At 31.2% G+C, this 24,667-nt stretch overlaps 2 non-coding genes across 2 annotated transcripts; both read left to right on the forward strand.

Annotated features, from left to right (window-relative positions):
• The first annotated feature begins 7,720 nt into the window (after nt 1-7,720).
• Nucleotides 7,721-7,794, forward strand: TRNAV-AAC (transfer RNA valine (anticodon AAC)). The gene has a single exon. It is a non-coding gene; the product is annotated as a tRNA-Val (tRNA).
• A 3-nt stretch (nt 7,795-7,797) lies between these two features.
• Nucleotides 7,798-7,870, forward strand: TRNAF-GAA (transfer RNA phenylalanine (anticodon GAA)). The gene has a single exon. It is a non-coding gene; the product is annotated as a tRNA-Phe (tRNA).
• Nucleotides 7,871-24,667: the final 16,797 nt, after the last annotated feature.

The following is a 24,667-nucleotide window of genomic DNA, read 5'->3' on the forward strand; positions in this document are numbered from 1 at the left end:
GGTTCTAGAAACTTCTCTCTAGAAAGTTCTAAGGATTATGTCCCTAACATCACCCCCTCCTTTAGCTTCGAGGTCTCTGAGAAGCAATGTTGTTGATCAATACCAACGCAAGAAAATGAAGATCTGTCGCATAACTTCTGCTATGAACTCCAATTGTTGTTCACGAGGCAAGTGGTTCATCGACCCTTGAAGCCAATGGTAGTGGCCCACGCCTTCGACTTCTGACCAAGCATGAACTTCCGTGTTCTCATTATGAAATTGTCCTGCAAACACGCCTTCTAGTTGACCATCATAAGCAGGCTCGATCTCAAATACGATCACCAGTGATCGGTTATTTGGTATCCTCTGTCGTCGTCGTGGTATATGTAGTTCTTCATCTTGGGGTCGCCTTCGTGAACTACTCGGTTGCGATACTCTGACTGGCATAGTATCTATTTCTTGGCTATCCATATCAAAAGACCAAACTACGATCTATCTTGGAGAAAATAACTACATCAACTATGAATTTTGCTGGTGCTCTCTCCTTTTCTTATATTGTTGGGAGAACAAGCTTCAGAAAGAAGCTATCATCGAATTGATTTAGGTTTATCGGGATGTCGTTGATGAAACTCCTGTACCTTTTGTGGCGCATTCGTAAGATTTTCAGTTGGCTCCCACGTTCGCTCATTAATATCATAGCCGCACCAATGAACAAGATATTCTAACTTTCCTCATTTTCGCCGTGAATCCAATACCTTTTCAACCTCGTATTCTTCGTGGTTCTCGATTTCAATACTAGGTGGCGGACATTGCACTCTTCCAGGAAAAGATGACTCTCGATAAGGTTCCAACAGAGAAACATGAAAGACTGGATGTACCTTCATAGAAGCCGATAACTCCAGCCGGTATGCCACTGGATTAATTTACTTCTGGATGATAAATGGTCACAATCTTCGATAGTCCAACTTATCACATGGTCGCTTGGTCTTGATATTTCATCGAAGAAGCCAGGCTTTGTCTCCAACTTTGAAAGTAGGTGCTGGATTCCGAAATCTATCTACAGACGTCTTATAGGATTCTTGAGCGGATTGTAATTGAAGCTTCAACATAGTTTGAAGCTCTGATAGTTGCTTCGCAAATCCTTCAGCTGCTGGATTGTTATTTGTTGACGGACTCAATAAATCAAGCTTCGGATGATATCCATAGTTGGAAAAGAATGGTGTTTGTTGAGTCGATGCATGGAGGGTGTTGTTATGTACAAACTCGGCTAGCGGTAGATATGCAGTCCAATCGTCTTGCTGATAGTTGATGCTACATCGTAAGTACTGCTCCAAGACTTGGTTCACCCGTTCCGTTTGGCCATCAGTTTGAGGATGAAAAGCTGAAGAAAGCTTGATATCCACCTTCAATATCCCAAAGAGAGATCTCCAAAACTTTGACACGAACTGGGTACCTCGATCTGATATGATATCATCTGGTAGTCCATGATATCGATACACATTATCGAGAAAGAGTCTTGCTATGACTTCACTGGACGATGTCTTCTTACAAGGAACAAAGTGTGTCATCTTCGTAAGCCGATCTACCACGACAAAGATGCTGTCAAATGAGTTTGATGATGGCAAGTCCGTGATGAAGTCCATAGAAATTGAAGACCATGGTCAACGTGGAATTCGCAATGGCTGTAGAAGTCCATAAGGGCGATGCCAAGAATTCTTAGATCTTGAACAGATGTCACAAGAGAGGACAAAATCTTTCACATCCTTCCACATTTGGGGCCACCAAAAATCTCAAGAAATAAGCTCCAAGGTCTTGTTGAATCCAAAATGTCCCGCAGCTGGAAAATCATGGCGAGATTGAAGAACTCGGAGTCGTGCTAGTCCTTTTGGAATGTACAATCGCTCTTCAAAGTATAAAAGATCTCCCTCTACCTTGAACTTGTCATCATTGGTACGTTGCTTGATATCAATGGCTACTGAATCTTTAATGGTCATAGCACGTACCTGGTTTAGGAAGTCAGCATCAAATGATACAATAGTAGCACAAAGTTGAAATCTCTTTGGCTTCAATAACGTTGTACATTGTTGATCAAACGCTGCTTCTCCAGCCTTTGGTGCAAGATACGATCTCCTTGATAAAGCATCGGATAGTCCTTGCTGCCTTCCAAGTCGATAAGTGATAACTAAATTGAATCTAGATAGCGACATATTCCACCGAGCTTGACGCCGATTTAAAACTCGAGCCATCATGAAATACTCCAAATTCTTGTGATCCGTATATACGGTTACTGGATGTGCAGCTCCTTCAAGAAAGTGACGCCATTCTTCGAAAGAATCTACTATAGCAAGAAGTTCCTTATCATGGATCTCATAATTGATTTCAGCAGCAGAGAACTTTCGAGAATAGAATGCAACTGGATGGAGCTTCTTATCTTCACTCATTTGTGAAAGCACGGCTCTCAAAGCAAAATCTGAAGGATCAGTTTTTAAATAGAAGGCCTTTGTAAAGTCTGGATGTACCAAAATTGGAGCTGTAGTAAATGCTGTCTTCAAATCTTGAAACGCCTTCTCCGCCAAAGGTCCCTATTCCAACTTATCCTTGCATGTTAATCGAGTGAGAGGAGCAGCAACTTGAGAATAATTCTTGATGAAGATCTGATAGAAGTTAGCAAAACCAAGAAAGCATTGTACATCTCTAACCGTCTTCGGAACCTCCCAAGACATGATTGCTTCTACTTTCTTGGGGTCCATCTTCAAACCTTCTATAGTCGCAATGAATCCCAAAAATTCCATCTCCGTCTGGTGAAATAAATACTTTTCTAATTTGGCATATAGTCCTCGCTTGCGTAGTTTCTCCAAGACCAAACGAACATGCTCCTCATGCTCTTCCTCGTTTTTAGAGAATATTAGAATATCGTCCAAGTAGATGACAACAAAATCGTCGAGGTGTTCTCGAAAGATGTCATTCATCATATGTTGGAAAACCGCTGGAGCATTGGTAAGACCAAAAGGCATGACATTATATTCGAAATAACCATACCTTGTACGGAATGTTGTCTTCCACTCATCTCCTTCCTTGATTCGTACGAGATTATAAGCTCCCCTTAGATCAATTTTTGTAAAGATCTTCGCACGTCCAAGTTGTTCTAAGAGACTAGAAATCAAGGGTAATGGATAACGATTTTTCTTTGTTACCTTGTTGAGGCCTCGATAGTCCACACACATCCGTAATGATCCATCTTTCTTCTTCACAAATAAGATGGATACTCCAGCTCATGATTTTGAATGACGAATGAAGTTCTTGGCTAGATTTTTGTCGATGTACTTTCGTAACTCTGCCAATTCCGTTTGCGATAGATTGTAGATTGGGCCAAAAGGTGGTTGTGCTCCTTCTTGCAAGTCTATGGCACAATCATATGGTCGATGTTCCGGTAGTATGTCGGCGTTCTTCTTTTGAAACATGTCTTCAAAATCTTTATATTGCTCCGGTATACTTGCTGTTGAGATCTTCTCCTCGGTAGTTGGAGCTGCATAAATGACAAATGGAGTGCCTTCCTTAGATGATCTTATAAACGCTCTTGCTCCAATGAATAAGGATTTCTTTTTTCGAGGTTTTTTACTAGGTTTTTTCTTGGGTGGTTTTGTGGGAAAAGTCATCTTCCGCAACCTCCAATCTATCAATGGATTATGTTTTTTCAACCAAGAAAGACCAAGAATAATAGGATTTGATGGGGTTCTAATAATATTAAAAATAATATGACTACTATAGTCTTTAAACGTTACTTCAATAGGTTTTGATTCATAGGTGATGCTACCAGACAATAAAGGTCACCCATCTATGACCTCAACATGAACAGGTTTTGATTTTTGTACTAAAGGGATCTTATGACGCTTTGCAAATTCTTCGTCTAAAAAAAAAGCAGATGCTTCAAAGTCTAGTAGTGCTAAGGTTCTCAGTTTTTAAAGGCTGATAAACAGAGGGATTGTAAAACAAAGTGTAGGTTGGGCAGAAAGAAAGGAACCTAATTGTTGTTGGGATATTTCATTGTCAAGCTGCACGGTTCCTATTGTGGCTGGGCATCCTCGTTTTCCTGAACAAATACTCCCCTAGTCTTGACTATGCTTCGATTTTACTTTTTGGGGCAGTTTTCGACTTTGTGGCCTTCTCCACCGCAATACAAGCATAAATTTTCTTCATGAGCCATACAAAGCAATAGATATACCAAAAACACAACAAATGCCAGCTCTTTCTATAAAAGTCAATAAAAACCAAGAGTATGAGGTCAAAGAAGCTTTAGACTCAAGGCGGTTCCAAAATATGTTAGAATATCATATTCATTAGCACATATATGATATTAGTGAGTACACATATGAACCAATCAAAAATCTTCTAAATGTAGCAAAGAAGGTTGATACTTTTTATTGACAACATCTATCAAAATCAAAATGAAGGATAACAAATCTTGGTTATAAAAGAATTATAGTTTAAAAAAGAATACATATGACCTTTTATCTTTTTTTATAATTTTTATATATTTGTGGGACTAAAGAGATAGAAAATCAAGAGATAGTAAATTCAATTTAGAATCCATTATTTGCTGATTTACCAAGTGAGACATTACAATTACCATAGCCTTTAAGACAATGTAATTAAGATAATAACCTTCAAGAAGGACATTTTCTTCTTAAAATAAATAACAAGATACAATACATTTGGTATCATGACTTTGGAACAGACTTCCAATGTTTGGTGATTTTATTAAAGGCAGGAATGATTTCTAATAGTATTACAAATATTTTGTTTAAAAGAAGTTTTAAAGGCCTCAACAATGATCAAATAACAAGGTGGTCTTTTTGCCTTGAAATGAAACATTATTGATTGATGAGAAGACCTATCAACTATTTTTAAAACAAATAAATATCAAAATATATGACAAATATGATTCGATGCATCTTAGACCTCTTCAACATGTGATCATCACTCTTCATAGAATTCGTCTCTAGAAAGAGGGATAATATCATGGATATATATATATATATATATATATAGAGATATTTATTCCAATAATTATCAAAATATTATAAATAGATAAAAGTAAATTAATTTGATAATATATTATTAAAAAGCTTTTTAAAAGCTTCATGGATGTAATTTCATCTTCATATATATCTATAAGTGATTAATAGGTTAGAAACTTGATCAAAAAATTAGCTACGTATCACACGTGTTGAAGATGATATGGCGTACATATATAAAACTTACCTTATAAGTTAAGACATATATCTTACAAATTGGATATGTGTTAGAGGTTCTATAAAACGTCATTACATAGCTTCTAATTAGATAGTATATATAGAGACAAGAATGAAGTCTTTTTTACTCTTATTAATGCCTTTCTAGTTCTTAGTCTTATTTCAAGATTTTTTACTCTTCTTTTCTTTAATGATAATCATTTTAATTTAATATTATACCATCTTTGAGTGATTTTTTAGCTTTTTTGAGTGATGTAAGAGTATATTGATCTTTTAGTTTTTTGGGATTTATGTCCTTGGCACATTGCATTCTTCATTTCAATGAGCTTTGCCATGATAATATTAGAGGAAAAGAAATATCTAATACTACTTAAAAGAACTATAAGAGAGGACTTGAAAATATAAAAAAAAAATCTAAAAATAATACTAATTTAGAAGAGGATAATTTGTAACTTCTAATACACTTATGTCTTATCAAGTGAAAGTAGTAATCTATTCTTATTTAAGAAATATATAAATAAATAAATAAATAAAATCTAATATTATAAGAGTATTTTTATCAATCTATTAAGAATAAGAATTCTATGAAAGCAAACAAAGAAGTAAGACATTTCTAAAAGAAAGATGAAAAATATACATATGTATATTTAAGAAGAAATTAGAATAGTTATTGACAAAAGATAAGAAAAATTAGAGATCCTTAAAATTAGACTAGAAGCGAGGAATGAATTGATAGGAATGAAAAAAGGCTTCACTCTTATCTTCATATATATTATTTAACTAAAAGTTACATGGCAACGTTCCATAGGTCCTCCAACATATGTCTAATTTGTAAGATGCATGTTTTAACTTACAAGACAAGTTTCTTATGTGTGCACCACATAGTTAGCTTATACAATAAGCTATCAATACATGCAATACATAGCTAACTTATTGATCAAGTATTCAACCTATCAACCACCTTTAGACATCTATAAAAGTGAAACCGTATTTGTGTATCTTCTAAAAAGCTTTCATATGCGATATTATCAAATTAACCTACTTTTATCTACTTCTACTTATTCATATTATTTGTATAACTCTTGGAAGAAATATTTATGTCCATGACAATACATACACATACACACACACACACACACACATATATATATATATATATATATATATACATGTATAAGTTATTTTATAAAAAAAATTAAGAATCTAAAAATATACCAAATATACTTAATTTTTCTAAATTCTACAAAAAATTATATAATAAATTTTTTTAATTTCTTGTTTTTTAAGTAACCTCCATTACTATTTACAATGATGCTCTAATTATTTATTCTAAAAAAATAAGAACAAATTATTCTTTTTTACATCATTATAGAAAATCTTTTGAATCTTCTAATTTTTTATTCATGTTTAATTATTTTTAGTGGATTCCCTTCAATATTTAGATCCTTATTTTTTTGTTATTGTGTGTTTTGGTAATTATTCTTATACCATTTAAAGAACCTCTTCTACATTATAATCTTCAAAACTTATTTTTTTAAGTATCTTTTTATATTATTGCTTTCAAAATTAATTTATTTAACTATATTTTTTCTAATCTAGTTTATTTGAATGACTTTTTATAATATTTTCTAACAGCAAAAATTCTTTTTACAATCAAATTACATTATTTCCAAAAGCCCTACACAATATTTTTGGTTTTTGTTTTCAAATTATATCACCAAATACCTTAAACTCATTGCCCTCCCTTTGACCATTTATGCAACAAAAGTATTTTTAATACAACAATGTTAGAATGTTGCACATGTGCATTATGAGCATATTGATTGTTGTTTAAAAATGTGACTAGGTGGAAACATAGATTTCTCTTAGATGGCCTTTGAACTTAGGAGAAAATGCAAGATGTGGTAACTTTCAAAACGTTTGATTGATTCAAATTGAAAAGCCTCTTTTAGGTGATATTGTACTTAGAAAAATCAACTAAAAGGCTATGAGATGGAGATGTGAGATAATATGCAGCTTTTGCCTATATGAAATAGCATGGATAATGTTGTCTATTAGAATTTTCATTAAGCCCACCTGAAGAGGTAGTTTCAAAAAAAATAGTTAAATATATATGTTTAAAAATTTCTAAAAATATCCATCATAACTTTAATTTTAATATTAGTTTTATTTATTATTTATTTTATTTTTAATATATGCCTGGGTGGGGGGTGTAGGTGTGTCATATTTGCAAAAACCAAGGTATAAGATGCCATATTTAGAATAATAATAAAAAATAATTTGGAATGCGTCATGGCATTTACATACTTAGTATCATCTTCAAAATCTAAAACTTCCAGAAATTAATTCTTCACCAGATGCGAACAGATTGCGGCCCAATGTCGGTGGAGTGCTTGCGGGAAAATGATGGAAAAGTCGAGTACCGAATCATGTGGGTCATAGGGAACAGGCCTGGAAGCGACCGCTCCTCTGGATCCAGACTTGGGACGGTTTTCGTGGTGTAGTTGGTTATCACATCAGTCTAACACACTGAAGGTCTCCGGTTCGAACCCGGGCGAAAACATGTGCGGGGATAGCTCAGTTGGGAGAGCGTCAGACTGAAGATCTGAAGGTCGCGTGTTCGATCCACGCTCACCGCACTACAAACCTTTTATCCTTCCTACCTGCATCTCGCACAACTATGCTCGCTGCGGCCACGAGATCACCGCAGTGGAGGCTATATCGTCCCCTGCCCCCAACTCGCTCCAGCTTCACACGCCATGGCTGTTCCCCGTTCCAACACAGAAAGAAGGATACCGAAACTATCCCTGTCAGTCACCGCTGCGTTTTCCTCAACAACACTTTCAAGAACCATCCACGTATAACTCCATGTGGGAAAGCATGTTCTCCTGTGAACACTCACAACCAATCCATACTTTGTGGCCCCTTCTCACCTTCCACTCTCGGGATGTGCCACACCTCATTTGCACCTCCTCAAGCTTACTATCTTGCTATCTTTAACAAGTTTTAAATTAAATCTTAATCTCAATACATAATATGCACTTTTGAAATAATTTTTGTTATAAAACAATATAATGCAGTCTTTATTTAAATTTGAATTCAAAAAAAGTTAAAACTTTCAATTGTGAATGTAAGTTGAGAAATGAGTTTTCATATGAGTGATTATAAAAGAAAATATAACATGATGGCTTTTCTTGGAATACCAATCAAATCTTAATCTAATTAAAAGGATTTGCAATACACTCTAAAGAAATGATATCTGATTAACAAGTAATAGGTCTTTGGAACAAACTTTTTCATTAATTTATTATTTTCTAATTATATGTTGTAATTTAAAATTTTAACGATTTTTTGTATTTATCCAAAAAAAATCAAACATTTATCACAAAATACCCCAAAAATGCCTAATCTAATTATGTTATAACTTTATATTTTAAATTATAATTTTGTCTGTAACTCAGTCTATTTGTATTTGTATTAGAATAAAATTGTAAACAACCATCATAAGAGTCTTAAGATTGATGATTCTTATATATGGTGGCTGAAATATTAAAATTGTATATAAAAAATTAATAATAAATATGAAGCCTTAATAAATAGCTAATTCTATGTTAAAATTGGCCATATACAGATCAAAGCTAGATCATCTTCATAAAAAGAACAATCCCTTATGTTCTATAGAATAACTGCCTTTGTGATCCAGATATAATCTAATAATTATTTAGATAATATGAATAAGTGGAAATAAGTTAAAGTAAATAAATTTAATAATGTCTTATAGAAAAGCTTTTTAGAAGCTTTATAGCGACAACTCTATTTTTGTATATGTCTAGAGGTGATTGGTTGGTTGAAAACTTGGCCAACAAGTTGGCAATGTCTTGCAAATGTTGACTACTTTTGATCCTAGTTGAAAATATGGTACACATATAGGAAACTTGTCTTGCAAGTTGGACATGTGTTAGAAGTCTTACATATTGTCACTACATAGTTCTTGGTTAGATAGTACATATAGAAGTGAAAGTGAAATCTTTCTCACTCTTCTCAATTCTTTTCCTAGCTCTAGCTTTGTTTCAAAAATCTATTATGTTTTGCTTATTGGCTTTTTAATTTTTTTTAAAAATATACATATATAATAATAATAATTTTTTTTTTTATTTTTTCTTGAAGAAACATCTCATATATTCTATTTTATTTTTATAAGTTCTTATCCTTCATAGATAGATAAGAACTCACTTAAAATATAAGAGCTTTGTCTTTCACATATTAAGAATGGATTTTTTTTTTTTTTTTTTTTTTTTTAATGATAAGTCATGTTTTTATTTAAAATTACAGATTATTCATTTTTAAATTGATATTATTCTTAAAATTTTCTTAGTTTTCATGTCTTCTCTCATACTTGTCTTCAGTGATATTGAATATTTTTTTTTTTTTTTTTATTATCATGTTATAGCCTATTGAAATAAAGAATGCAATAGTACAAATATAAGAGTAAATGAAAGAGTTATTGCTTGTAGTGTATTTATTCAATTCACAACCACAAGGAGCAATAAAAATAATCAAAAATTAAAATAGATAGATAAATGATTGGAGCTACTTCAACATCTATACCAAATCATGTTACTTCTTTTATAGGAAAATATTGTTCAAATATTAAAAAACTAAGAATATTTTGTTTGAGAAGTTTGATGGCATAAATCAAAAAATTTCTAAGATTCATCCATCAATTAAAACTAGTAATTGAACTTCAACTACTAAGCTATGCAACTCTAAAATTACAATTCTAGTTTATTAAAATATTATTTTAAAATTCTATTTTATTTTAATTTTTATCTTTTTTTATATAATATGATTCAATGTTGGATAATTTAGAGACTTTTTTGATGGAGTTTTAACTCATGTATGATGAACATGATGCAATTTATATTATAACCAATAAGCTTTATATTTTGTAATGAGAATATTGATTAATGACATTATATGCTTCACTATATCAATAAATTGTAATTAATATCAAATAAAATGATGTTTTACTCATCAATAAATATTTCTATAAATTAAAATATAAGATAAAGAATTTAATGTTTAACTTAATTAATCCTTAAATATTGAATCAAGCAATTGATATTGCTCTCAAATATGACAATCAAATTTTTAAAACTAAATTTAAAAGTTACATAAGTAGACCTCAATATTTTTATAATTTAATAGAAATATCAACATCTTTTCAATATATATATTTAGAAGTAGAAGACATATAAATTTATGTGATATGTTTAAACTCCTTATTGAGCAAAAAAAGATTTATTATTGTTAAGAAGAATTCTGCTTATATTATGGAGAATCTAATCATATTGTTGAATATTATCCAAAAAAAAAATGAAACCACAAAAAAAAAATATGGTTGTCAAAAAAAGATAATATGTTAGAAAATAAGTTTGTCTAACTAGAATAGAGACTATGTAGATGAAATCTTGTATGACATCTAATAAAGATCCTATTCTCTTTTCAAAATCCTCTCTTTGTTTTTATTACAGATATTTGCTTAGGACCTAAAAAATACAAAGCCTTGGCATTATTAAGTTTATGATCCTTGATTCTTTTAGATAAAGAGTTTATTAAAAGTCATAACATATCTTTAGTAAAGAAAATTAAACTTATACATATAAATGTCATAGATAGTTGTTTGTTGTCTTTTTAAGATGTTATTTAAAAAATCTTTTATATATAAGTAAAATCTAATAGTCATAATAAATTTATAATATTTATATAATTAGATTTTTTAATTTAATTATTTTAGATTTATTATGGCTAAAAAAGTCTAAACTTTAAATAAATTAAATTCTTGTAGTCTTAACTTTTTTCAAAAGATAATTAAGAGTTTCATTAAACAAATAAAATGTCATAAGTTTAATACAACCAAATCCTTATTTATAAGTGCAAGAGTTTTTTTATATGCTACAAAGGAAAGATAACTTTAATTTATTTATCCTATATTAATATTTAATGGTGGAAAGACCTCAAGTGGCATTCCAAGCTAGTATTAAGATTATCAAGATGTTTTTGAGAAAAAAAATGCAAATACTCTTTTAAAGCATTGTCCCTATCATTTTTCAATAGATTTTTAAGAAAGAACTCAATCACTAATTAGACCAAACTACAGCTTTTCACAAAATAAGTTCGTTGATTAAGTTTTTATAAAGAATATATTAATGAAAACTTAGCCAAGAATTTCATAAACCATTCAAAATCTCTAATATGAACTTTTATCTAATTTGTGAAAAAAAAAGATTAGACATTACAAATATATGTAGATTATCAAGGGCTCAATAAGATTATGATTAAAAATAGATATACTCTATCTTTAATATTTAGATTTTTTGATGAATTGAATCAAACTAAGATTTATATTAAAATAGAATTATGAAGAGTATATAATTTGGTACTTATTAAAGAGAGAGATGAATAGAAGATTTTATTTTGAATTAGGTATGGATATTTTGAATATAATGCCATGCCTTTTGGACTTACAAATATGACAAGTACTTTTTAATATCTAATAAATGATTTTTTTTTAAGAATTTCTAAATAAATTTTATTATATATTATTTAAATGATATTCTAATCTACTCTAAGAATACAAAAAATTATAAAATTCATATTTTTCATATATTACAAAAATTAAGATACATAAGATTATATGCCAAAAATAAAAAAGTATGTATTTTGCATTACTTAAGTTGATTTTTTAGAATATATCATTTTTAATGATGATCTTGTGATAAATCTTAATAAAATTTAAATTATTATGGATTAAAATAATTTAAAAATAATAAGAAATTTCTAATATTTTTTAGAATTTTCTAATTACTATTAGATCTTCAATAAGAACTTTTATTAAATTATGATTTTATTTATAATAAAAAGTATCTTTTTTCTAACTCTCTCATAAGAAAAATAGTAGTAATGTATCTATCAATACTCAATACCATGTATACATCTTGTAATTTTTTTATTTTTGCTTCTATAACTATTAAAATTGACTATACGTTTATATTCCAAAAAATCACTTCTAAGTTTACTACATCCATTCTTCTTGCTCTTTTGACTAAGGATTATTTCAACAATACCAAATCAATTTATATCCATATTAAAGTTAAAAATAAATAAAATATTTCTTTTTTCTAGCTTAATAATAGTAAAGAACCTTCTATAATGTTGTATAATAGTAAAGAACCTTATATAGATTTGTCTTCTTTTCTACTGTATTAATCCTTCTTTTTTCTCATCTTGTCTATTCTACTACACTTCCATACCTCCTACCATGTCTTTCTCCTCCATACTTCTTCATTCCTTCCTTCCCACATTCCCAACTTTCTATAAATTCTAATTATTTTCATAGTGTGGACCTTTATCTAAAATAGGTCTCTATCCACACAACCGCTTCACCTTCTCTTGAAGTTTCATCCATCTTTGAAATCATTCATCAAAGTCTTTATCCATTTAGATATTTATTTGACATAATCGTCATCTATTTTGGTCTTCATTCAACAAGTCAAATATAATTATTGCAATCTATGTAGTAATTATTTAAGATTTATCCTCAAATTAATTTTTTATTGGAGTGAGTTATTGATTTGATAAATATCTTGTTAACGTTATCCTTCTTTCGACGTACATTTTTCATTAAATGTATGGAGGAGATATTAGAAAAGAAATTATATAAGAAAAAATTAGGATTTTTTTAAAAATTCTAAAATTAAAAAAATTAATTTAGTAGAGGTTATTTTTACAACTATTTTTTAAATATTAATTGATGTGGGAGGAATTATCAGCACTGAGGTTGTTTTTTTTTTTCACCTTAATTGTCAATTGTGACGATGATAGTCATTAAATATTTTATATTGTTATTATTTTAATTCCTATCAGATTAATATACACACAAGAGGTATGATTTAATAAATTTCATCAGATTTCTAGTTTTCTATTCTTAATCTTCACAATAAGTTGTAAAGTCTTTTGTTACTTAATCATGAATTATTTGATTAATCTCTTATCCACAGCCATGTTCCTATTTTTTGCTACTTCAACCAAATGTTTAAACTACTAGTTTTTTAATACCAACTAATTGAATATCTTTAGTCAAACATTAGTACTATTATCCAACATCCTATGCCAAATCGTAGTGGCCTATTGATTCTATGTCAATTAGTCTTGTATTTGCTTTTTGTGGATCTTATCCATTGAATTGGCCTTGAACTTCTTCTCTTCTTACTACTATCATACTTGAATTTAGAATTGCTCCTTCACTCATCTTATTTGTTCATTCATCTTTTGTCTATAACTGATTACATGTTGCTTAGCTTGAGCAACATTCTTTTGTAGATTTTGAATCATCTGCATTAGGTTCTCCATCATCACTATCTCCTTTGTTGATGTCTTTTCAATCCCATAAAATTGTTCTTCCAATGTTTGGGGCTCCAATGTCTCTACACATGTGAATCATAGAATTGACACATTGATGTATTTTGGTACAAAAAATGCTCTTATTATGCTATAAGTTAATGTAGGAGTTTTGAGATAAATAACAAAGAATAAGATGTCAATGCAAGAAGGGATCTCTAGTAAATTCTTTTTGATAAAAAAAAATTTAAATAAATAATTTTTTCTTAATTTAGCTAATATAGATTTATGATTTTTCATTGTAGTCTTATCACCATTAAATATTCAATGGAGGTAAAAGTTTAAACAGAATCCTTGATCTAAAAAAATCCAAAAAAAAAAGAAAGAAAAAAAAATCTTGGTAGTTTTAGAGAAATAAAATAGAAGAAGAAAAAGTTGAGAGTAGGGAGAGAAAAGAAAAGCAGAAAGAAGGAATTGGAAGAAAAAGAAAGAAGAGAAAGAGAAAAAGAAAAAACAAAAACAAAACAGGAAGGCGATCAAGAGGGCGAGAGGCTGCCCAAAAATGGCGGCAAGGTCGTCGATAAGGGTCCAGCCGCCCGAAACCCTCGGCTTTCTTTCTACTTTTTTTTTCCGGATTTTTTTGTATGTTGTGGGATCCGATCGCTATGGAGGCTGCCGGAGTTTTCTTTCTTACGGTTGCACATACCCTTTCATCGAGGGCCTTCTTTGTCGTCACTGAAGGCGGAATTGCTGTTGGTGCTTCCAGCTCGAGATCAGGGCTGCTGGGTTTTGGAGTAGCGCATGGTTTCGCTAGTTGTCCATGACACTAGGGTGGTTGGTTTCTTGTGTTTTCTCTCCTCCACGGTTCATAGTCGACGGTGCAGCACTGTTGGTTGTGCGGTGATGAAGATGGCAGCTTGTGGTTGTGTGGTTCTCCTCATTCAGTGAGCGGTTTGTGTGGTGTTGCTGTCGTGTTGCGGAGTTGCAGTGGCTCCTTCAGATCTTATATTGTTGCTGGCGCCTCGACAATTTGAGGCGGAAGTTCTGGCCTTCTTGCTGTGTCGGTGCCCTTCCGCTGTTCAACCTACTCTGGATGTTATAAAGCACAACATCGGAGGGCGGCAGACGTTTTAGGAGCTGGCGTTGGCGGCGGTGTCGCTAGTGCTATATTGTTTTTTTTCTTTTGTGTGTAACAAAGTGCTGTTGATTGCTGAGGCGATTGGTGTTTGCTGGAGAGGCGACAAGCTCGCAATCAGCAAAGGAGGCGGCAGCAGCAACAGTTAGTCGAGGACGATCGTGGAGGGCAAACTCCAAGGTCATGCTACTAGCATTAGTCATCGGATCGGAGTGTGCAAAGCGTTTGCATTGAGATTGGGTCGATGTAGAGCGTAATAGGTTGGAGCAGATCAGCAAAACGTCGCACTGCAGCGCAGCAGGATGCTACGCTCGTCACAAATTTGCTGCGGAATGATGCATTCTAAAGACGAACTCGTATGGAAGATTCCTTCAATCTCGCCTCTCTGCTATGTTCCAATTTTTTCAAGCTAGACATGGTCGAAATCCATCTCGAAAGTGTCCAAACTCAGTTTGGAATTGTGAATTGCATGCACTTGATCACTCTGGAGCCTGAGCTCGCATTGTGGCTTGCTATATCTAGATGTGAAGAAGAAATCGTGAGCTGTGGCTAATTGAGAGGGAGAGATACGATGGTGGTATTTGGTGTTGTCAATTGGACTGGTTTTTTTGGCCAGAGTAGTTGCCACAAGGAGAAGTGCAAGTGGAAAAGCGTCTGTTGCAGCTGATTTGAATTGAAAGGAAAAGTCTCTTAATCGATGTAGGATGACAGCATGAATGCAAACTTTTGTTGCATAGATTCCTCTCGCTATTGCTATGTACACCATTGGCTTCATTTCTACAAACTTCATAGGTCTTCTTCTACGATCGTGACGCTTTGAACAAGTGCTGCTAGACTACCTTGATATTGCATTGTTGCCTTAAAATTCCATAGAGCATTGCCTAATTGCGGCTATTCCTACACAGCCATAGCTTGATTCACCTTCAGGCCCAGCAATGCTTTTGACGGCCTTCTATATTGCCTAACGTCGATGAGGCAAGGCTCGAGAATATGGACGTTATAGCATAGACTAACTCATTCCGAGTTTTGATTAGGGTGGTTTTTATTCTAGGAATTGTGAGGATCCGTGCTGTTGATAATGTACTGGAGCAAGTTGCTGAAGACATCGACTGCAATCCGACTCCATCAAGCTAGTTCAGTAAGATTTCCAAAGTAGATGATTCAATTTGGATTGAAAATTAGACTAAGATGAAGTTAGGTTTAATTGGATGAATTAGGGTTAGGATTGAACTTAGGTTAGATGCGGATGATAAATTTTCCATGAATTTTCTTAAAATTGGATAAATTCTCATTCATAGATGAGAAGTTATGTTTGGATGATTTAAAAAAATTAATGGATGTTTTTAGTTTAAAATAATGATAACAAATAAAATAGAATATAGAAAAAAATATTTATACAATAAAAAAAAAAAAAAAAATTACAGGTTAAAAGAAGTAAATTTTTTGATATGTATTTAGTGATAGAATTATCATTATTAGTATAAATTAATGATAGAAGTTGGGCTTGATTACTTTGGTGTTAAGAATCTTAGATAGTAATTTCATTTGGATTTGAATAAAAACTAAAACTTATGAAAGTTGTATTATTAATTCACATGTTGTGAACTAAAATAAACTTCTAACTAATGGTATGATCTTACTCTATTGTTGGTGATACATGTTGAAGGTATGCTTTTGGATTTGGTTCTATTGGATTAATTTGTTGTAGTCTAAACAAAATAATAGTAGTAACTTCTCAATCTATTCCTTTCAAGACTCCTAAAAACAACCATTTTTTTAGATTTGTCATTGCTTATTTGTGATTGGCTGCTGTCTTCTTATGTTTGGAAGTTATGTCATCTTCATCTCAATTAGGGTCTTGTTTTTGGAAGCTCCAAGTATTTGTAATAGGTTCCTTATATTAGAATTGGGTAGCTCTCCAACACTATTATTTTAGAGACTCACCTTTTGTTATTGAAGTTGCTTGTTGAAAACCTATTTTTTTTTTCTTCTCATTTGGTATGAGATTTAATTTTCTAGCTTCAAAGGATCGTTATTCTTATATTGTTATTCTATAATTTTCCTTGATGAGTGGATTTTGGCATTGTTGTCTATCTCTATATATATTGGCTCTTTTTAATAGTAAGACTCCTACTACCAACTCAAGAATATATATCTGGTTGTATTAGGATGCTTTCTTCCTCCTCACATATTTCATTCTTACTATTATTTGGTTTTGATGCATAATCAATATATTCCTCCTCGTCAAATAACCATTTCTTTAGTATGGTATTAATTAGCTCTATTCTTTTAATTTTCTTCATATTATTAGTGTATAACTTAATTAGCATTCTTCTAAGATTAGATAGTATTAAAGACACTTAATTATGATGTTTTTTTTTTTTTTACCTCATATATATTTTCTAATAGTTTAATATTGGCTTGGTACAATATTTTCTTTATGGACATGACTTCTATCAATGCTTTAACTTGGTGTTAATATAATTTTGAGAAACCCTTTATGTTAGTGTAATTGCTAGTATGATAGCTTGGTGTCACCTCTAAAATTATCATACCTTTGGAATTTAGTTGTTGGTTGGATTGAAGTTTTGCTCAGATTTCAGAGCCTTTAATTTCAAAATCTTACTAAAAAATTCTAATAATTTCTACTTGGATGCCTTATACTACTACTTAGATTGGCATATCTAGGCTTGTCTTTTTGTTTTTCTTGTACATAAATCCGGCTATAAAATCCACCATTAATTTTGAATGAGGTTTGGACTAAAGGTAGTCATAGAAGACTCCTATGCTCATATTTGATGTCCAAACATCATCCTTCATCTTTGTCCAATCTTACCAATATTTCAACAATATAAATATGAGTTGTGTTTTTTTCCACCACTTTCTTTTAATTCTAGTCTTTTTTGGCATTCAATTGTCAAATATCATGGTTTTTTTCTTCTTGATTATATTCCCTCTTACTTTTGGTGTTTTTTCTTTCTTATGGTCTTTTGTCGCTTCTTGGATGTAGGAGAGTTGCAACTCTTGTCTATATACTATTAATTCCATCTTTTCTTGTTCTTTGGTCAAGATTGTTTTCACCTAGTGAGGTTATAGGCCTCAACTTCCTTGCTTTTTTATTCTTGAATTTTCCTTTATTCTACCACTTTTGGTATTCATTCTCAACTATCTTGAAGTTCTGTCTATTCAATTCTTTTTGTTGTTCCAACAAAAACTATTATTTGTTTCTTCTCTTATCTTCCAATTAACTTTGTACAAGTTTTATTTTTCTAATTTTCTTTATACTCTACCCTTCAAAGGTTTCAAATACTAATCTTTGAATGCTAGTATTTATTTTATTTGTTCCTTACATTTATATCAATTTTGATCCTCTTCTTTAGTCTAAAAAATCTCCTTCAAGCAATTGTTTACTATTGCCTCCTCTATTATACTCCTTATTACAAATAGAGATGTATTGTTGTTTCCTACTTGAAAGCTCTAAATCTTCTTTCATGTCTTCTTTTTGTGACTTGGTCATGTTGTTTTGTTCAATTTTTATACTTACTACTATTTTGCTAAAGTTTTATTCTTTTCTCTTACCTAAATAGCTCACTATTAAATGAAATGATGTTTAAGTATTTATAATATACTTTTCTTCTTCCTTTTATTAATGGTAGTCATCATTCTTTATTGCGTGGGACCGATAAAATAAGCCAAAGTCAAAGACTAGCATATTCTTTTCAATAGAGAAGATACAAAAAAAAGAAACCAATTTTTTTTCATAGATGTGACACAAGCATTAGCCTTGAGTCCATAATGCCTTGCCATTAAAATGCATAGCATCATATAAAGACTATTTTTGATTTAAAAAAAAAAATAAACAAACAAACAAACAAACAAACAAACAAAAACATCTTTGATTTGCATAAAGACTAAATTTTGGTTAATTTTTTTAAAAAAAATTCTAGATTTTCTTACAATTAAGTTTTTTTTTTTTTTTTTTTTTTTTTTTATTATTATTCTCACAACAATTAAATATTTTATTGAATTGCCAAAAAAAATTAATGCACCAAGTTGGAGTTTTTTTATTCTTTTATTTTTTTCTCAAATCTTTTCCATTCATGTGAAACAATAAAGTAAAATCTCTAAAATAATAATTAATTACCTTTTTTGTTAAATTTCTATAATATATATTTTAATATCAAATTTTATTGTATTAAAAACTATGTAATTAAATCATTTAATATATTTTTATTAAAAAAATTAAATAAAAAATATTTGCATTACAAATAGAGACTTATTAAAAGCACATCTCCTTGCCCATGTTATAATTGATTCAATCCAATGTCACTCCATTCCATGCAGTGTCGTAATACGTGAAGTCTTAATTGAGAATGCTCCGGTCACATGGCTGTGGAAGGTAGAATAGAAATTGCAACATCAAAATCCTAATTCTAATAGAACACTAACAATGCTAAATAAGTTTTAATCAAATTCAGAAAAAAATTAAAAGAATTCCAAAGAAACAATAAGAAATCTTAAAGAAATGTTAGAATGATTACAAATATATCTCAAATATATCTCAATTCAATCTTAATTTAATTCTAGTTGAAATCTTATTGGACTTCATTCAAACTTTAGGCCAAAAATTAACTAAATCTTAAATCCTAAATAAACTCAAATAAAATCCTAAATCCTAAATCAAATCTTAATCAAATCTTAATCAAACCTTAAACCCTAAATCAAACCCTAAACCCTAAACCCTAAACCAAATCCTAAATCTTAAATCAAACTCTAACAAAACCCTAGTCCTAAATCAAATCCTAATAAAATCTTAAACTCTAAATCCTAAAACAAATCCTAAGCAAACCCTAATCCTAAATCAAACCCTAACCAAACCCTAATCCTAAATCAAATCCTAACCAAACCCTAGTAATTTCTACAACAGAATTAAACCTCAATAATTAATGAATGAATTGTTGATCTTAACTCAAATTTTTCACACTTCTTAAAAACTAAGTTAAAAACAAGCATAATTTTTTTGAAAAGGATCGAAATTACCAAATAGACGATAATCTCAAAAACGTGCTTGAGTATTAGGCAGCTTCCTTCTCCAGCCTTGATGTCAATCTCCTAGATCTAATATCTCTCCTTTTCATCATTCGATTGATCTCAAAATTCTCATACACATAAAAAAAACAAGTCTAATATCTTTTCACACAAATTTCACTCCAATCCAACTAGTAGATTGCAAGAAATCTTAAAAATCCTTACTAGACCTAAAATTCTACTTTTTGAGACCTTGACTCACTTAAACCTCAATAACCTTCAATTCAATTGTTAGATCAAGCTCAAATTTATAATACATATTGAACACAACTATAACCATTAATCTACAAAATTTCATTTGTAGATCTATTACAAAACTCTTGAAATCACTCAAAACGTAAACTCTATTTTATTTCACAAAATCCAAGTCATCCAAAACATATCTTGACTTTGTAAAGCTCTTATAAAGTCAATACAGATCCAAATCACCAAAAACCAATGCTTACTAAACCCTTATTAAGTCTGTTCTCTAATTCCATTCTTTGATCTGCAAAATGAGTCCCCAAGTTGCTGTAGGTACTTAGTTTTGTGCCTCAAGGTCAGATTTCGACCCAGGTTGATAACCGGCCCTCCTTGGGTATCAAGATCTAGTTTTTCTAAATAATTTTTACTAGAATTTACTCTTAACTTCATCTTAAAGATGTCTATATCATTTATTTTTCCAATCTATCTTATTTGGCCTTATTTTTTGTCCTACAAAGTAAGTAGAAGCTATTTTTTCTAAAAGAGAAGCATTACTACTAAAAATTTTACTACCTTCCTATCTTTTATTTATATTTTTCTACTTTTTCTTTTAACTTGGCTCTTATATAATAAGATCTAAATTATTATCTTTTACCATATGGTCATGTCATAACTTGACAGTAGTGTGCTCATGACTAAATAAGCTATATGATTATCTTTATGAATGTGGAGGGCAGCCATGTCTTTTTCTCCTCCATCTTACTTCACTCTCTTCAAAGTTAAACTTTTTTGAGGATAGAGAAATTACAAATGAAGAGTCTACTTCCAATTCTAACCAAGTAATATTATTATATTTGTAGGCATTGAATATTCATATTTCCAACAGAAAGAATAATAGGAGCTTGAGATTGTACATCTACTATTGCATCTTGGATGCATTATTAGCTACATAAATCATTATAATTCTTTATTTTATAATAAACAAGTTTTTATTTATACCAATATTATTAATCTTACAATTACTTATATTTATATTCCATATATATAGTAAGAAAATATGGCGACCATTGATAGAATGTATGTTGTTCTCATTGTATTCAAGCTTCAATATACCAAAGCAATTGAACTAATAGAGGTGGGTTCGAACACGGGGAAAGACTAGTTATATGAATTGGGTCTATTAGTATCACAATTGACTGTACTCTAGCTATCTGAAATCAATTATCAAACTACAAAATACTAAGGCTTACTACTTCTGTCTTAATTCAACCTGTAATCCATTCTATGAATATCAATTCAACAATACTTCTATATTCTTATTGGTTCATCTCCTACTTACTCTCTTTGGAGTTTATATATATTCAATTACTGATCTCTAGCTTACTAATTATATTCAATTTTTTAATTCTTCACTTAATACAATACAATTTGATAATCACAATTCTCAAGGTCACAAATTTTTTTCAAAACGGTAAGTCCAAAGTCATATTCCATAATATTCTAATCACAGTTTAAACAATACTTCTTTCAATCACAATTCTTCATAAGCAAATAATAAAAGCAAAGAAAATAAAGATGTAGTACCAAGCTTATCCCGACTTACAACTCTCATAGTCTGGCCTCGATTTCTCTTTTTTCAACCTCTTTATCATACCAAAAGATGGACAATCGGCTTGCAGATTCCAAAGGTTATTAACATTTGAATTCTTAACCATTTGTTCTACTAACAACCTACTGTTACCAACTAAATTGCCTAACCATAAGTCTAATTCTCAAGATTATCAATAACCAACTAGTAATTCATCACAAAATTTATTTAAATATTCTACATAGCCCCACTTCTAATTGAGCAGCACCTTTGTAAACATTATTTAGCCTCAACTTATAAATACGTAGCAGCGTTGGCTTCTTTAGTCAATGGCATTGGCTTACCACCCTTTGAATTGGTGACCTTCTCCTCTACTACATCTTTGTCGTCTACCTCGGTGTTTGATGGTTCTTCATTCAAATGCGCTGTCACATCTTCATTCAACAAATCTAATTCTCGTACTTGAGACTCAAGATGAGTAATTTAGTTGTTGTGCTCCTTCAACATCTTGTGCCATTCTTCTGTTGGTTTCAAAGGTATCTTCAAAGGTATTGTCGCTAAAACTGGCATATTGTTCTGCACTAAATTATTGGCCTCCTTCTCTAATGCAGCTAGTTTAGTCTGCAACATCACAACTTCTACCTGCAGCCACTCTTGTCATTCCTTCCAATCGGTCTCCATCTTTGCTTTCTGAGTCACCATGTTCGCCATCTTCTCCTTTTCCTTCATCCACTTCTTCTTAACCCTAATCTCCACTAGCCCAATATCAATTGGTGGTAAGTTTTGTGAAATGCGCAAAAATCCATGCCTATGCGCTCTTCAAAAATCTTACTACTTCTCCTTAGTCCAACAAACATCCAATCAAATCGGCTCCATTTTAGTCACAATAATACATCCCAATGGTGGTAACTCATCCTTGTGCCTTACATTGCATTGTTTCTCCTCCCTATTGAACTGCCTCTTAGTCTTTTCAATTGCCATTGTATTCTAACACAAGCAAGCACTCACAACTAATCTCTTAAAACACACATACACGGCTGCTTACACAAAAGAAAATATGATGCTTGACAAGAGCCCCCCTTCTACTTCTTATTATGGTCAAATCAATTGGGTCGACTCCCTTTTTTGTAACAGAAAATCCATCCCAGGTTTATATATAGTAAAGTTTAAGTCGATTGCCATTGATCCGTGTTGTAAATTTAGTACCTATAAAATCTTCCAATTGCACTGAACCATTTGGAAATCCGTCAATAACTTGATATGGCCCATGCCATCGAACTTGAAATTTTTCTGGAAAATTTCTAAATCGACTATCATAAAGAAGTATCAAATCATTTGGTATAAAAGCCTTTGATCTAAGCTTACTATCATAATAAGTCTTTCTTCATTTTTGTGTAGTTTCGATTATCATTAATGCATTGGCTCTAGTTTCATCTAATTTTTTCAATTCTTCTAAATGGTGTCGTAATGAATCATGATCTCTCAATTTATTGTCTATAGCAATTCGTAAACTTTGGACTTCCAATTCAATAGGTAATATTGCTTCCTAGCCATAAACCAATTGAAAAGGAATAGCATTGGTAGTAACTGTATACACAGTATGGTATGCCCATAAAGTTGCGAACAACTTAGTGTCCTAATCTGTTCTCCCTCCTAAAACTGTTTTTGTTAAGATTTTACATAAAATTTCTTTAGTCTTTTTCGTTTGTCTATTGGCTCTTGGGTGATATGATGTAGTCTTACAATGTTTTATCTCATATTTAGTCGTAAGTACTTCAATTGTATTATTTATAAAATAAGTTCATCGATCACTAACTAATTCTTGTGGACAATTGAACTGTATAATAATATTTTTATACAAAAAGGTTGCTACTATTCTTGCACTATCGGTTTTTGTAGCTATGACTTCAACCCATTTTGTTACGTAATCCATTGCCACCAATATATATTATTTTTGTCCATTTTTCAACGCTAGTACAATTGGTCCCACAAAATCAATTTCCCATTTTTCAAAAGGTACTTCAGCCAGAATTGGTACCAATGGCATTGCTGAAGTTCTAGTAGGTCAATCCGTTCTCTAATATGGGTCACAATGACAGACGAATTGGTGGGCAACTGCAAACATTGTTGGCTACCAATAACTAGCTTGTAAAGCTTTACGAGCCATACTGTCCCCTGCAAAATGTACACCACAATTGTCGAAGTGGCAACCTTCCAATATAGTACTTACTTCAGTTTGATAAATACAGCGTCGTAAAACTCCATCCTTGCCTTCTTTACATAAAGCTTCACCAATCATCGTATAAGGTGTATAATTTAATATTAAGCATCATTTAAGTTTTTCATTAAAATTGGGTGGAAAGGTTTGAAATATCAAGTATTGAATTATTTCACTATACTTTGGAGTAATTACATCTACCACAAACAGTTCCGTATTGGATAGTGCATCGTTAATGGATTCATTATCGAATATATTGGATAACCGAGATAAATGGTCCTTCATTGGAATGTGATTTTTTTGGTCTTATCTAAATAGTAAAGTCAAATTCTTTTAAGAGTAAAATACATCATACAATATGACCACTCAATTGAGGCTTATTAATCATATATTTTAAAGCATCATGGTTGACATGGAAAACAAATTTATAACTAAGAAGATAATATTGAAACTTTTGTATGAAATAAATCATCTCTAATGCTTCTCTTTCGATTATTGTATATTTTCTTTCAGCTACTATCAATTGATGACTTATATAATAAATAGGATGATCAAAACCTTGGACATCTTTTTAGCTTAGCACAGGATTAATCGTGACATTAGATGCATCCACATAAACTTAGAATAGTTTTGTTCAACAAGGTGCCACCAATATTGGTGTAGAAACCAATTTCTATTTCAATGTTTCGAATGCAATTGTACATTCCTATGTCCAAAATGGACTAGTCCCATCGGTTGGTAGTTTCATGAAGAGATTTATCAAAAGAAGGCATATAACTATGAATAGATAAATAAATCACCGATAATAACTGACATGGCCGACA

The sequence above is a fragment of the Physcomitrium patens genome, chromosome 13 (genome assembly GCF_059467195.1).
Source record: "Physcomitrium patens ecotype Gransden chromosome 13, ASM5946719v1, whole genome shotgun sequence".
Lineage (NCBI taxonomy): Eukaryota > Viridiplantae > Streptophyta > Bryopsida > Funariales > Funariaceae > Physcomitrium > Physcomitrium patens.